The sequence below is a fragment of the Camelus bactrianus genome, chromosome 1 (assembly GCF_048773025.1).
Source record: "Camelus bactrianus isolate YW-2024 breed Bactrian camel chromosome 1, ASM4877302v1, whole genome shotgun sequence".
Classification (NCBI taxonomy): Eukaryota; Metazoa; Chordata; class Mammalia; order Artiodactyla; family Camelidae; genus Camelus; species Camelus bactrianus.
In genome coordinates this window covers 110381642-110394910 of record NC_133539.1, presented here as the reverse complement: position 1 = coordinate 110394910, position 13269 = coordinate 110381642, and the positions used below count along the sequence as shown (strand labels likewise).

The window sequence follows — 13269 nt, the reverse complement described above, 5'->3', positions numbered from 1 at the left end:
AAAGGATCCCTAAAAAGTATGATATTTGGGATTCACTTCAGAATTAAACATTAGAGGTGAGAAGTAGACAAGGTAAATATCAGGCACAGGGGATAAGAGAGATCCCTAAGAAATAGCTGTAATTGTATAACGTCTAGAAATTTACCTCAGAGCAGTGGGAGAAAGGAGGGAAGGGGATGGGGGTTTTGATGAAACAGGACTGGCCAGGAGTTGATCATTGTTGGCACGTGGAAGGTTCCTAATACTGTTTTGCCTACTTTTATACAGGTTTACATTTGTCTGTAATGAAAGGTAAACAGTTGCACACATGTCCCTCAGCTCTTAGGTTTGGAAGAAATCACAGTAAAAGAAGTCAGGCTGCAGGCTACCAAGAGATTTTACTAAAAGAAAGATACTGGCATTTAGTGTGGGTGGTTGCTTTATTTGGGGGTGCTCACTGTCGTCAAATGTCTCAGTGGTGATGAAAAAAAGGCTGGAATAAAGAACTCCTGGTTATGGATTTGATCCAGACTTAATAGGGCTCATCCATTGCTGATGACTTTATGGAGCAATTCACCATCCTAACGAAACATTCCTCTGATGGAACATTCTAATAAAGGCACAGAAACCAGACAAATGACTCTGTTTCCTAAAACCAACAACAAAACATCCAGTGCAGGCTGCAGTGTGCATTGAACAGCCAAAATATTGCCTTTCTTCATCTGTCAGAACCCTCTGGGGAGCAGAAGGCACATGGAATCTGCCTTTAGTTACTGTATCAGTGCCATTTATGGACTGTGAGTTACATGTCTGTGAGGTTCCCCCAAGGATCCATATTGATTTTCTTCTCTTCTAGTTTCCCCAGAAGCATGACCCCCTGTGTTCCATGATACATGTATTTCCCTGGGGACAAACCTAATTAAATCTCAAGAATCATAGGATGCAATCTTATTAATATTTGTCAGGGGAATTCTAGTGATGGAGAATGGGGACGTCTCAAGAACCTAGAGACTAACCCAGAAGTCAATTTGTGTCAAAAATACATACTGAAACCTGGAATTCAATTTACTGGCTGAGGGTTTTATCCTTAGAGGGAGCTGAGTTGTCCAGTTTGCCCCTGGAATAGCTACTTTTTGTACTGGGAAAGGCAGCGTATGAGAGAGAAAAATCATTTCTCTGTTGAATCGTCTCATCTCTTGGAGGCTTGAGGAAGCTACAGCTTCAGCTTAGAGATCCCACAAGGAGGAATTCTATTGAAGGGGGATGCTGAATATCTGGAAAAGTCTCTGTAGCCATGTCAAAAATTGACAGGAGAAAACTTCTGGGAAAATAGGCACCAAATGTGAATCAACATATTCACTCCCACCAGCTCCAGAGGATGGTTGTCATGCTCAACAAACAGGGAACGCTGGAAGAGTTGAGTGCGTGGCAGGAGACATCAATAGTGAGATACCAAGACCAGAGGGCTCCTTCTCACTGAGGGTGCTCCCTAGAGGCGGGTAGATGCCATAGTGTTAAAATAAAATCTTCCTGATTCTATGATAATCAGCCTGTTTGGGAAATGCTTTTGGTCCAAATTAAATCTCGAGCCAGGTTCTGGTGTATTTCAATACTTTCTGAAGATGGGGGAGGGCGGGGACCTGTACATCTTAAAGCCCTTCAGTTTTAGCCATTATCAATCACCTAGATTCAGTCTTCTTTCTATCCTGTAAGCTGATTAGTTACATTGCATAGCATATTCCCCTAACCAAGGAACCATTAGGAAAATGGGTGACCATTAGTGTCACATTTGTAAACTATTTCCGGCAGATAAATTGAGAGAAGAGAATCTATCCTAGTAGTGCTCCAGGTGTCAAATCCCTGAGCATTTGTCATAGAATCAGATCACCTTCTCAGTCCCTGACACTAATTCATCAAGACCTCATCTGAAGCCAGATTCGAATGACTGCATATGCCATGACAGCAAAGTCCTGGGGAGCTCTCCGCGTGTGCGGCACTCCTTCCTGTGGGGTGAGGTCCTCTTCTCTGGGAGCCTGTGGCTTATTTGCAGTGCCTCTAATTCTGTAAAGAAAGATCTAGAACAGTACCTTCCAGTATGGAAAGTCTGTTACATGTATGCTTCTGACATGTGAGCAGGTTAATATTCCAAGAGGCAGGCACCCTTTCACTAAGGAAGAGTCAGTGAAAAGATTTTCCCTCTTCTGTCCCTTGGAAGGATAGTAAGATACATTCTACTTGCTCTCCCAAGGATCCTCAGCAAGACTGCACCCTAGTTGTCCACAGTGGTGATCAGCTCAACTACATATCCTTGAATATTCTTCTTCTTCGCTTTTTCACTCTTTCCAATCCCCTACACCTGTTCCCTGATATCACTCTCCACCATAAATTACGTATATTTAAGCTATATCTCAGCCTGCCTTTGCGGGAAGCCAGAGTTAAAACATCCCCTCTCCTTTCGCCATCCTTACTCTGCTCCTGCCTCTTCATTCAGAAAAGAAAATCAAATAATCTTAGAGTCAGAATGGCTTTTAAAGAACATTCATTTCGACAGCTTTTGGTTACAGATAAGGAGACAGAAGTCCAAAGAGATTATATGCCTCTGTTGTAACTTGTCTTTCCGTGAAACAGATAAGGGCAAGTGGAAAATCAGAAACATGTAAGGGACAACAGAGCTTGGCAGACAGTTCCAGAGTTAGGAATAAGTCTTGTTTAACAGGAAATAGGGCTAATCTTTGACATGGCATAAAAGGAATCAGCACCTAGGAGTTGAAATGGAGAAGTAATTGTACAATTTTGTAATAAATAAATAGTAAATGTTTAAGACTGTTCAAAGTTTGTGGTCAGTTGCATCTTTCTGGAGAGTTAATTTCTTAGGAAGTCAATCCATATGTTTTCATTGAGCATCATCTTATTGAGGTCCGTGCTGGTGTTTTGAGAGAGTCAAGGGGCGTCCTGAAATGGTTCCCAGAAGGCTCGAGATCAGGAAATTGAACTTCTTAATTATATTTTGGCCATCAATTAACTCTGTTAACCTGAGCAAGTCATTTTCTCTCTATGGGCTCGGGGTCAGTTCCTTTTTTTATAAAATAACTATTGGTCTTATCATCAAGTCATAGAATGTTGACTTTTGAAGTGGCTTGGAGCTCATCCTCACTTTGCAGTTTCAAAGAAATGAAGTGAGTCTTTGGAAGTCATTGATTTAGAATCAGACCTGGCACTGTAACCCTGGTCTTCCGGATCCTCAGTCTATAAATGAGATTTGAGATTCTTCCCAACCGTGAAATCCTATAATTCCAAGATTGAAATATAAGACAGTATTTCTGCCCTGAAGGACCCCATAATCAAACTGAGGAGACACTTGACACACAAAAATAGTTATTATAAGACAACAGATAAGATTCAATAAGCAGAGCAACCCTCCACTTCTTTGGCCATTCAGAGAAGCAAGTTGTCAAGAAAATCACTGAGATTTGAGCTGAGATTTGAAAAGATGCTGGATGGAAAAGGTCATTATGGATGTAGGAAAATAGCCAGAGAAAAGTCATGGGCCTGGGATCAACCAGGAGGACAGCAAAACTGGATCTGTCCAGCAGGAGTGGGTGGGTGAGATGGTGGGGGTGAGTAAGGTCCTGGGAGAGAAAGAGTTCTTGGTGTTGCTCTTCGGTTCCTTAAGGCTGATCTGAAGTTATATGTCGTGAGGGGATCTGACTTATTTCATCTATAACAGAGGGAACTAAAATGTGGAAACTGACTAAGATCTCTTGTAATTACACAAAGAGTTAAATCTGATACTTTCTGATTTGTCCTCAGGCAGTTTTATTTATATCTTTTAAATTAAAAATCATTTTAATCTAGGAGACAATATTATGGTCAATATGTATCTAAATCCAGTCACATCAGATCTAACAATATGACAAAAGATGAAATAACCTAATGTAATTTCTGTTTATGTTGAGAGGCTTGATAAAAAGGATCATTTTTTTTCTATTTGAATAAGAAACACAGTAGAGATGAGAAAGCTTAATTACAACCTTAATTTTGTTGTTGTTGTTGTTGTTGTTGTTGTTGTTGTTGAAATCAAATGTGTGGTTTTTTTAAGCAGTTTTATTTTTTAAACAATATTTTAAACATAAATGATACCCAGTGTCACTGGCACCAGGGGTAGTTAGAAAATTCAATTAGTAGGATAATGAACAAATGACTTTTTTTTTTTCTGGTGGTAGTTGTTTGGAACAGATTGTTTAAATAAGTACAATTGTTTAGAAACAGAAATGGATAAGACCCATTCAGCTTGATAAATTACCTGTTTAAGTGGGATTGGTGTAAAGGTGAGGAGGAGATTCAAAGTTTCATGTTTGGCTTGGATAATTAGAGAAATGTAATTATAGCAAGGTAATAACAGTATATATACTTTAAAAACAAATAAACAAGTGAAAAAACATCAAAACAACAAACAATAAAATAGAAATCATAAAGCAATACGGGAGAATTAAGACCCAACATTCATGTGCATAAATGTAAAGTCCTTTATTAGATGACAAAGACACACACAGACTGAAAGGGAAAGGATGGAATAAGATATTTCATGCAAATGCAGCAAAAGCAGTTCTAAGAGAGAAGTTCATAGCAATACAGGCCTTCCTCAAGAAACAAGCAAAAAAAGGAAAGAAACAAGAAAGATCACAAATAAACAACTGAACCTACCACTTAAACAAACTAGGAAAAGAAGAACAAAGCCCAAAGTCAGCAGAAGAAAGGAAATAATAAAGATCAGAGAGGAAATAAAATAGAGATAAAAATAGAAAAGATCAATGAAACCAAGAGCTGTTTTTTTTAAAAATAAGCAAAACTGATAAGCTTTTAGCCAAGTTCACTGAGAAGAAAATAGAGAGGACCAAAGTAAAATAAGAAATGAAAGAGGAGAAATAACAACCAATACCACAGGGATACAAAAAATCATAAGAAAATACTATGAACAATTATATGCCAACAAGTTGGAGAACCAAGGAGAAATGGACACGTTCCTAGAAATATACAACCTGTCAAGACAGAATCAAGAAGAAATAGAAATTTGAGCACTGATCACTAGTTGTGAAACTGAATTTGAAGTTTTTAAAAACTCCAGAAAACAAAAGTCCAGGACCAGACTGCTTCACAGGGGAATTCTACCAAACATATAAAGAAGAACTAATACCTATCCTTCTCAAACTATTCTAAAAAGTTGAAGAGGATGGAAGGTTCCCAGATTCACTCTATGAGGCCACCATTACCCTAATACCAAAACCAGACAAAGACACTACAAAAAACTAATAATAAAATTATAGTCCAATATCTTTAATGAATATAGATGGGAAATTCCTCAACAAAATACTAGCAAAGTGAATTCAACAATGTATAAAAAGGATCATACACTATGATCAAGATGGATCACACACTATGATTTGATGTATTCCAAGATCACAAAGATGGTTCAAAATTTGCAAATCAATCAATGTAATATACTAACAAAAGGAAGAATAAAAATCACATGATCATCTCAATAGACATAGAAAAAGCATTTGACAAAATTCAACATCCCATTTATGATAAAAATTCATCAAAGTGAGTATGGAGGGAACATAACATAATAAAGGCCATTTATGACAAACCCACAGCCAATATTGTACTCAATGGTGAAAAGCTGAAAGCATTTCCCCCAAATTCAGGAACAAGACAGGGATCTCCACTCTTGCCACTTCTATTTAACATGGTGTTGGAAATCTTAGCCACAGCAATCAGACAAGAAAAATAAATAAAAACCATCCAAATTGGAAAGGAAGAGGTAAAACTGTCACTATTTGCAGATAACATGATACTTTATATAGAAAACCCTAAGGTTTCCACCCAGAAACTTTTAGAACCAATACATGAATTCAGCAAAGTTGTAGGATACAAAATTAATATACAGAAGTCTGCTGTGTTTCTATATACTAATAATGAAATATCAGAAAGAGAACATTTTTAAAAATCCTGTATAAAATCACATCAAAAATAATCAAATACTTAGGAATAAACTTAATCTATCTGATTGCAAGACCTCATTGTTTCTGCCACCTCAGTTCCTCTCAGCCTCCATTCAATGAGGTGGGTTATGGAGACCACAGCAGAAGACTTTGTGTGCAGTTCTTACTAGATTTATCCAGGGAGGTTTTTCTTTGTTTGTTTGTTTTTTCAATCCTGTTGGTTTTAGTGAGAAGCCAATGTGGAGAACTATTTATTAGATGCACACAAAGAATACCCTAGAATACAGAGTTGGCATCGTGTTAAAAGCCAATGTTACCCGCTCCTTATACTTTAAGGAGATTGTGTCCATTGGATGATCCTGTGACTACTTTGAGCATTTTGCTTACAACTTTATTTTCATATTAACCTAACAGAAATGGTAACTAAAGAGACACATGAAACATATCTTCTTCAGTAGGTTTAAAAATGTTAGGTATTAAAATTCAGCAAATTGTACATCTGAAATATATGTAGTTTACTGTACAGAAATTATACCACAATAAAGTTGTTTTTTAAAAATGTCAGGTATTGACATGCATCCTCCTGTGTGGTGGGGAGTCATAGTTCCGATCAGAGTTGGAAAACCCAGCTCTTACCACCTATGTGATTTGATCTTGGAATTTCTCCTTAAACTAGAAGGAAGCCAACTAGATTTTTGAACAGCAAAATGACATGCTGGGCTACAGGGCAGGGGTACCTCTTTCCAGACTACCAAAAGTTCTGAGACAAAGATGTTGTTTAAAGGATACCAGGGTATTGATAATGCTGCCTTCACCACCCACCCCCATGAAGTTGAATGTATGGGGAGCAATGTGATGCTGATTTGGGCTCAAGAGTTAGGGAACACCTGTTTTTGTAAGGATTCCTTAAACAGAACCATATGTTATGTTAATCTTAGTTCTTCCAAAATGAAGATCTAAGACTCAAACCTACCAGAGCAGTGACATAACCAGAATCTGGTGTGACTTCAGATATCCTAAGAACCTATCCATCAGGGAACTGGAAGCCAGGGGTCCCACGCCAAGGACTGCTGTATCTGCTTCTGCCCTTGTAGTCTTCTCATCTCTGACACCATAAATTAGGACCTGAATCTAACTCAAAGTGGGCATGTGAGGTCTGTCACAACTCTATCACCCTTGTGCTTGACAGAGACTTACTAGGTGTGAGACATGAACTGGGAGAAAGGCAGTGCAGTGGGAAGAAATGATCACTTCTTACACACAGGGAGGCAGCCTAGGAGCCAGCCAGGAACCTCGCTGTCTGCTCCGGTGGCTACGTTCACGCCCTCCCTTTCAGAAAAAGAATAGTGCTGTGTCTTGCCTACTATCCCTTTTAATCAAACAGCCTGTTTCCCACTCTTTCCTTCACAAGCACCAGGCACGTGATTTCTCCCAGATTTTGTGCCTTGACATTCTGGAGGAGCACTGGTTTGCTTGTGTCCTTTAAGGTTGCTTAGCAATGAGACCACAGGAGGCAGGGCGAGCAGCATGGGGTTTCCCAGGTGGCTCTGCTTCTCCCTCTTGCGTTTGTTGCCACCCTCTCCTTCAGCTCATTTTCATCTTCTGATCCCTCGGTAAAGTTTCAATCTCAGTTTTTATGTTACAAGACTTATGCTTGCGCCCATCTTGTAAACCACCTTGAAGCCATTTTGAAAGTATGAACGGCATACATCAGCAACAAATTACATCATTTCAGACCTCCATGTCTGTGGTGGGGGCGTGGCACTCACCACATCACGTGTGTGCCAGTGACCCTCTGAGTGGGAGGCACATCTGGAGACTGACTGACATGCAGGCATCTGAGAGCCGCCTGCCGTGCTGGAGGGCACAGAAGGGTGAGCTAGTCCCCTGGAACGTCGCTCAGCCCCATCTCCAGGGGAGCTTGGCCAGGAAGCTTGTTTACTACAATGAGCTGTACAGAATAGAAATATTAGGGTTTTGATGTGGATTCTAGCAGCCCATTTTTTAAATAGCATGTCATGGAAGGAACAGGATTTTGGGGTTAGACAGACCTGGGTCTGAACCTCAGACAGCAGAGAGATACAAGATCCTTAACGTAGAGAAGAGGCCCACAGTATGGCATTGCCTTCCCTGCCATGCCAACAGGCACCCACGCCTCACCAGATCCCCACATCCCCCCACCCTGCCAAACAGAACCTGGCAAGCCCGGCTCAGAGAGGGCTTTAAGGAGCCAAGAGCCTCCTTCACTCTAGCAGTAGTTGTCAGATCTTACTTTAAATGTCATATAACCATTTTTTTTACATGGATATAAATTTCTAATTTGGCTTTTTCCTTTACACATTCCTTTGGCATATGTGCTAAGCACATGTTTGAAAAAAAAATAACTATAGTTTAATTCTGATTTTCTTCCTTTAAAATGATCAGCACTTCACGCTCATATACATAATTCATTATGTAAACCAGAAGATTTGCTTTTGAGCTCACGGGAGGGGGAGGGCAAGTGTGAAGATACAGTTTTGTGGGTCATACCAAGTTAGCACCTGCAGGAGTTCCATAGTTAGACCTGTTTGCATCCGGGTGGCTGCCAGTGCACAGATATCCAGCTGGAGTGTCTGAATAGCACTACGCAGCACTTGGAAAGGGTTGCAAAGGATGAAAATGCTACAACATCCTGCTTCGAGGGAGTTGGTTTTTTTCTTTACCTCCTACAGTTTGAAAGTAGGACTTTGTTTAAGCACACATCTTCTTCTAGATTTACATTGTTAGAGAAGCTTCTGTTGATTTTAACATCTCTGAGACCAGTATTCATCTTACGGTCGCCGTCAGCCAGACAGCACTCACACGTGGTTCTCACTGCCCACACCAGGGCGGGTGTCGGTTGTAGTTGCTCATCTCATCTCTCTATTTGAGGCACATGCATCGTTGGTACTATGCACCTTCAACTGCCATGTTCAAGTCTTCACAAGGATTCACTGTGACTCAGCATTGAAACAAAAGGTGGTTGTGTGTGCAGAGCTGCGGGGCAGAAATTGGATATCTGTGGAACAAATGTTCATTCATTGCAGGAATGGTCTCCATTCCATACTCCAAAGCAGCAACCAAGTTCTAGGTGGGACTAAAGGAAAGACGACCTCATAAAGCGGATGAAACTGGGTTGTGTTTTGTCGCTGAGATGCTTGCGAAAGGATTGGCAATTATGCACCGTGTGGTATAAGCGATAAAAATTTCTAGGTAAGACCAAAGGGGCTCTTTCAATAGTATAGAATAAACATTGTAAATGTAAGAAAGCACTGTGTTCTAGATTAATTGGCAGTATTTTTTTTCCTTACAGGTTCATAAAACAATAGTATGTTGCTTCTTAGGTTTGATGAAATACAGTGCTTAAAACAGAAGAGCTAGAATTTCCTGAGATAACTGTTATACCTATTGCCTGGTTGTTAGCATGAGGGAACTTATAAAATTCACTCCCAGAATCACATGTCTGACCACAGGCAGACACATCCTCAGATGGTTGCAATGAGAGCAACGGAAATTGCATGGAATCCTAGAGTGAGGAAGCTGTGAAGGAGTCCTGGGGATTCCATGGTCTTTCAGAGGGAGACGCTGAAGCCAGATTCCAGAAGCCTCCATTCAGTCTCTGGTCATTCATTTATTCCAGTGGACCATGAGCATGTGAAGCATGGATGCCCTTTTCCCAGTGCCCCAGATGGACACTTTGGGCTCAGTGGGGAGTAGGGAGGGTAGAGGAGAGGGAGAGGAGAGGAATCATGGGAAGGGATGAGGTTCCAGACTGGGCAGCATCCTTTAGCCCTTAGCAGTGTTTGTTTTCCGTGGACGCCTTCTCCACAATTCCCTCTCACCTCTCTCTTCTCCCCACCCACCCACCCCCCTCAACCTCGTCTTCTCCCTCTGCTTTTGTCCCCTCCTCTCCTCCCTTCCTGTCCTCCTCAAGATGGCAGATTAGTTGGCGTGGTGAGGGGATTGGGGCATGCAAGGAGAAAGCACAAACGGGAGACTGTGAAGAAGCACTTTAAAAACGTCACTGGAACCTTTTCCATCTCACTACCATACACTAGAGAAGGAGTTGGCAAACTACAACCTTCTGGCTCTTTTTGTTAATAAAGTTTTACTGAGTCACAACTGCACCTGTTCATTTGCATCTTATCTAGGTCTGCTTTCACCCCGCAGGGGCAGGATTGAGTATCCTCAAGGCCTAAAATGTATACAAGTGCAGTCTAGATTCGTGCTTCCCCAAGAGTATTCTTCAGAATTCTAGTTCTGCAAAATGTTAAATAGGTGTTGCTGGAAAGAAAAAGATGATAAGGTCTAAGTTTTTTGGAAACTCGGGTTTTTAATCAGAGAACTTCTTAGCACCTTTAATAAACTAACGTGTTTTGTGAATTACTGGGACATAACTGAAGTATGCAGCATTTTCCCAAGTTTATCGGGGAACCCTTTTCTTTCAGAGCACCTGATGGGTATAGAGTTCCTAAGAACACATTTTGGAAAATGGCTCTTTAATAGTATCCAAGATATATTATTAATGGAGGAAAGCCAGGTGTGTCCATTACACACTCCTCTGTATAAAGAGTGAGACGGGAAATATACTTAAGCGTTTGCTTGTGAATGTTTCAATTATCTCTTGAAAAGCCCACAATGAAGTGGTAACACCACTCACCTTGAGGTGCATTGAAGCTGGGAGAGACACTTTTCACTGTACTGATTTTGACTTTTGGGTCATGCCAGTATTCTTCATGACCTAAATAATCAGTCTGTCGATCAATGTAATTAAATAAAAATGTAAAATGGTAAACCACGTTGGAAAACAGTTTGGCAGTTTTCAACAAAGTTAAATATACACTTACCGTATGTCCCAGCAGTTCTAGTCCTAGGTATTTACCCAAAAGAAATGAAAACATATGTCCGTGCAAAGACTTGTAAACAAATGTTCATAGCAGCTTTATTTATGATGGTCCTAAACTGGAAACAACCCAAATATTTATCAGCAGATGAATGAATATACAAATCGAGGCAGATCCCTGTGATGGAATACTACTCAGCAGTGAAGAAGGAACACACCACTGAGACATGCGGCAAGTAGATACATTTCACAGAAGTTACACTGAGTGAAAGACACAAGAGGTTCTCTCTAAATCCACTTATGTGAAAATCTAGAACACAAGAAACAGACCTATAATGATGGAAATCAGATCATTGGTTGCCTGGAGTGTGTATAGAGGAGGAGACTTGACTGCAAAGGGACACAAGGGAACTTTCTAGGGAGATGGAAACATCAAAGGGAGCAATGGAAGAGGAAGGAGTATTTGGTCATGAGAAGTTGGATCAGGTTAGCCCTCCAGTATGGTTGAAAGTCTCTGCCCTACAGTCTGGGAACCCCTGCGAGATAGACAGAACTGAGCAGACTCTGCCTGCCTTGCTCGCTTCTTGGTTTGCCAGCTAAGGGTTCTGGTCTAGAAGCCAGCTCTGCAGGAGCAAAGCTGCTCTCCCTGGTTGATGGTCCCTGTTCCCATCAGTGAGGCTGGTGACCCTTTCTCCCACTTGCCATGCACAGGGTCAAACTATGCTTTATGCTGTCCCTGGTGGTGTTCCCTCTGTTTCTGGGACTTTGCCAATTCCAAGGGTAGCTGCAAAGTCATTTTGGGTGTAGTGGCTATTGAAAATGTAAGTAATGCATCTGATTGTGCTACAGTCCTGAAAGATTATCCCAAATGGGCTATCTCCAGCTTACAAACTAATTAGACTCCAAAGTAAGACAACAAAAAGCCATATGACTTTTAGAACACATCTCTTGATTAAAATACTATTAGGGACAGTAAAAACAATAATAAAACCAACCAACCTCTAAAAGTTCACTGAAGTGGACTAGACTATCACAGCCTTAATCTAACTTCAAGGCATCCAACATGCTTTGTTTCCATTCTCACTTCAAAGCCAAGTCTTTTCTTCATACTGGGCAAAGGAAACAGCCTTATCCACAGACCTTTGAAGATCCTTACCTGTTACATAGTAAAAGACCCAGTTGTCTTCTTTGTTCACAGATGTCCACGTGTGATCCAGCAGACACGTCTCGGCAGGGTACAGACCCTCTGGGGACTGTAGCACATGAATGAGGTGTGTAGCCAAGGCTGGGTGGAGGGTGACTCGGAGCCTGCCTACAGAGCAAGACACACCTGGTTTGCACCTTGACTCTGCCACATACCAGCTGTGAGATCTCAGGCAAATTATATAACCTCTTTGCTTGTTTCTTCATCTGTAAGGGAGCTGCGATAAGTAACACCTAGCTTGAAGGCTTATTGTGTGAGTTACATGAGACAGTGTAGGAGTTCCACTTGCTATTGCTGTGTAACAAACCACCCCAAAACTTAGAGGCTTAAAACAATGATACCATTTGTTTTGTTTATAAACCTGCATTCTGGACAGGACTTGGTGGGGACAGTTCATCTCTGCTTCACTTGGGATCAACTGGGCTAAAGTCTCCGGAGGCTCACATATCTGGCAGTTGATGCTGAGGGGACTCCTACAGCAGGGGAGCTTAAAGAGCTGGGACCTTTGGGCACCTCCCTCCATCTCCGTGTCATCCACCCAGCATGGCGGCTTCAGGGAAGCCAGACTTACTACAGGTCACGTTTTATGACCTCTAGTGGACCTTGGAACTCATAGTGTCTCTTCTGCCATTGTCACAGGTCTGCCAGATGCAGGGCGAGGGAACACGGACCCCATCTCTGGATGAATGTCAATATCACACTGTAGGAAGAACCTGTGGGGTGAGATATTTTGGTGTAGTCATGTAGAAAATACAGTCTGGCATAGTAGTCACATACATAACATAGTACCAGGATCAGAGTAGGACCAAATAAATGATACTTACCTGACCACTACTACCACCACCACCACGGTTACTGTAATCACTTCTATTATTAATATTATGGGTTATATGTACCTGTCACCACTGATGTTCTGGCGATGTTCTGGCAAGCACCTTTCCCACATTGGTTGAGATCCACAGACTCAAAGCTATTTCCAAGAAATCATTTAATGGAAACCGTGCTGTTGGCCCAAAATTTCTGCAGCAAAATTTGCAGTGAGTGAAGGTGATATCGTCATTGTGAGTGGAGATTGGCTGTGGATACACAAGCTGTAAATAAAATGAAATCGAGGTTGGGGGAGCAGAGAGCTTCCATATAAAGGCTTCCATATAAAGTTGAGTTTGTCAGGTACCCGCATCTTCCTCCGCAATGATGACACCCCGTGGAGACCCCTGTTCCCA

The 13269-nt window shown here is 41.2% G+C and overlaps 1 protein-coding gene across 4 annotated transcripts in view; it reads left to right on the top strand.

Moving 5' to 3' along the window:
* The window catches only part of TMEM108 (transmembrane protein 108), a 291093-nt gene that overhangs the window by 243969 nt on the left and 33855 nt on the right, over positions 1-13269 (top strand). The gene's annotated exons all lie outside the window — the stretch shown is intronic.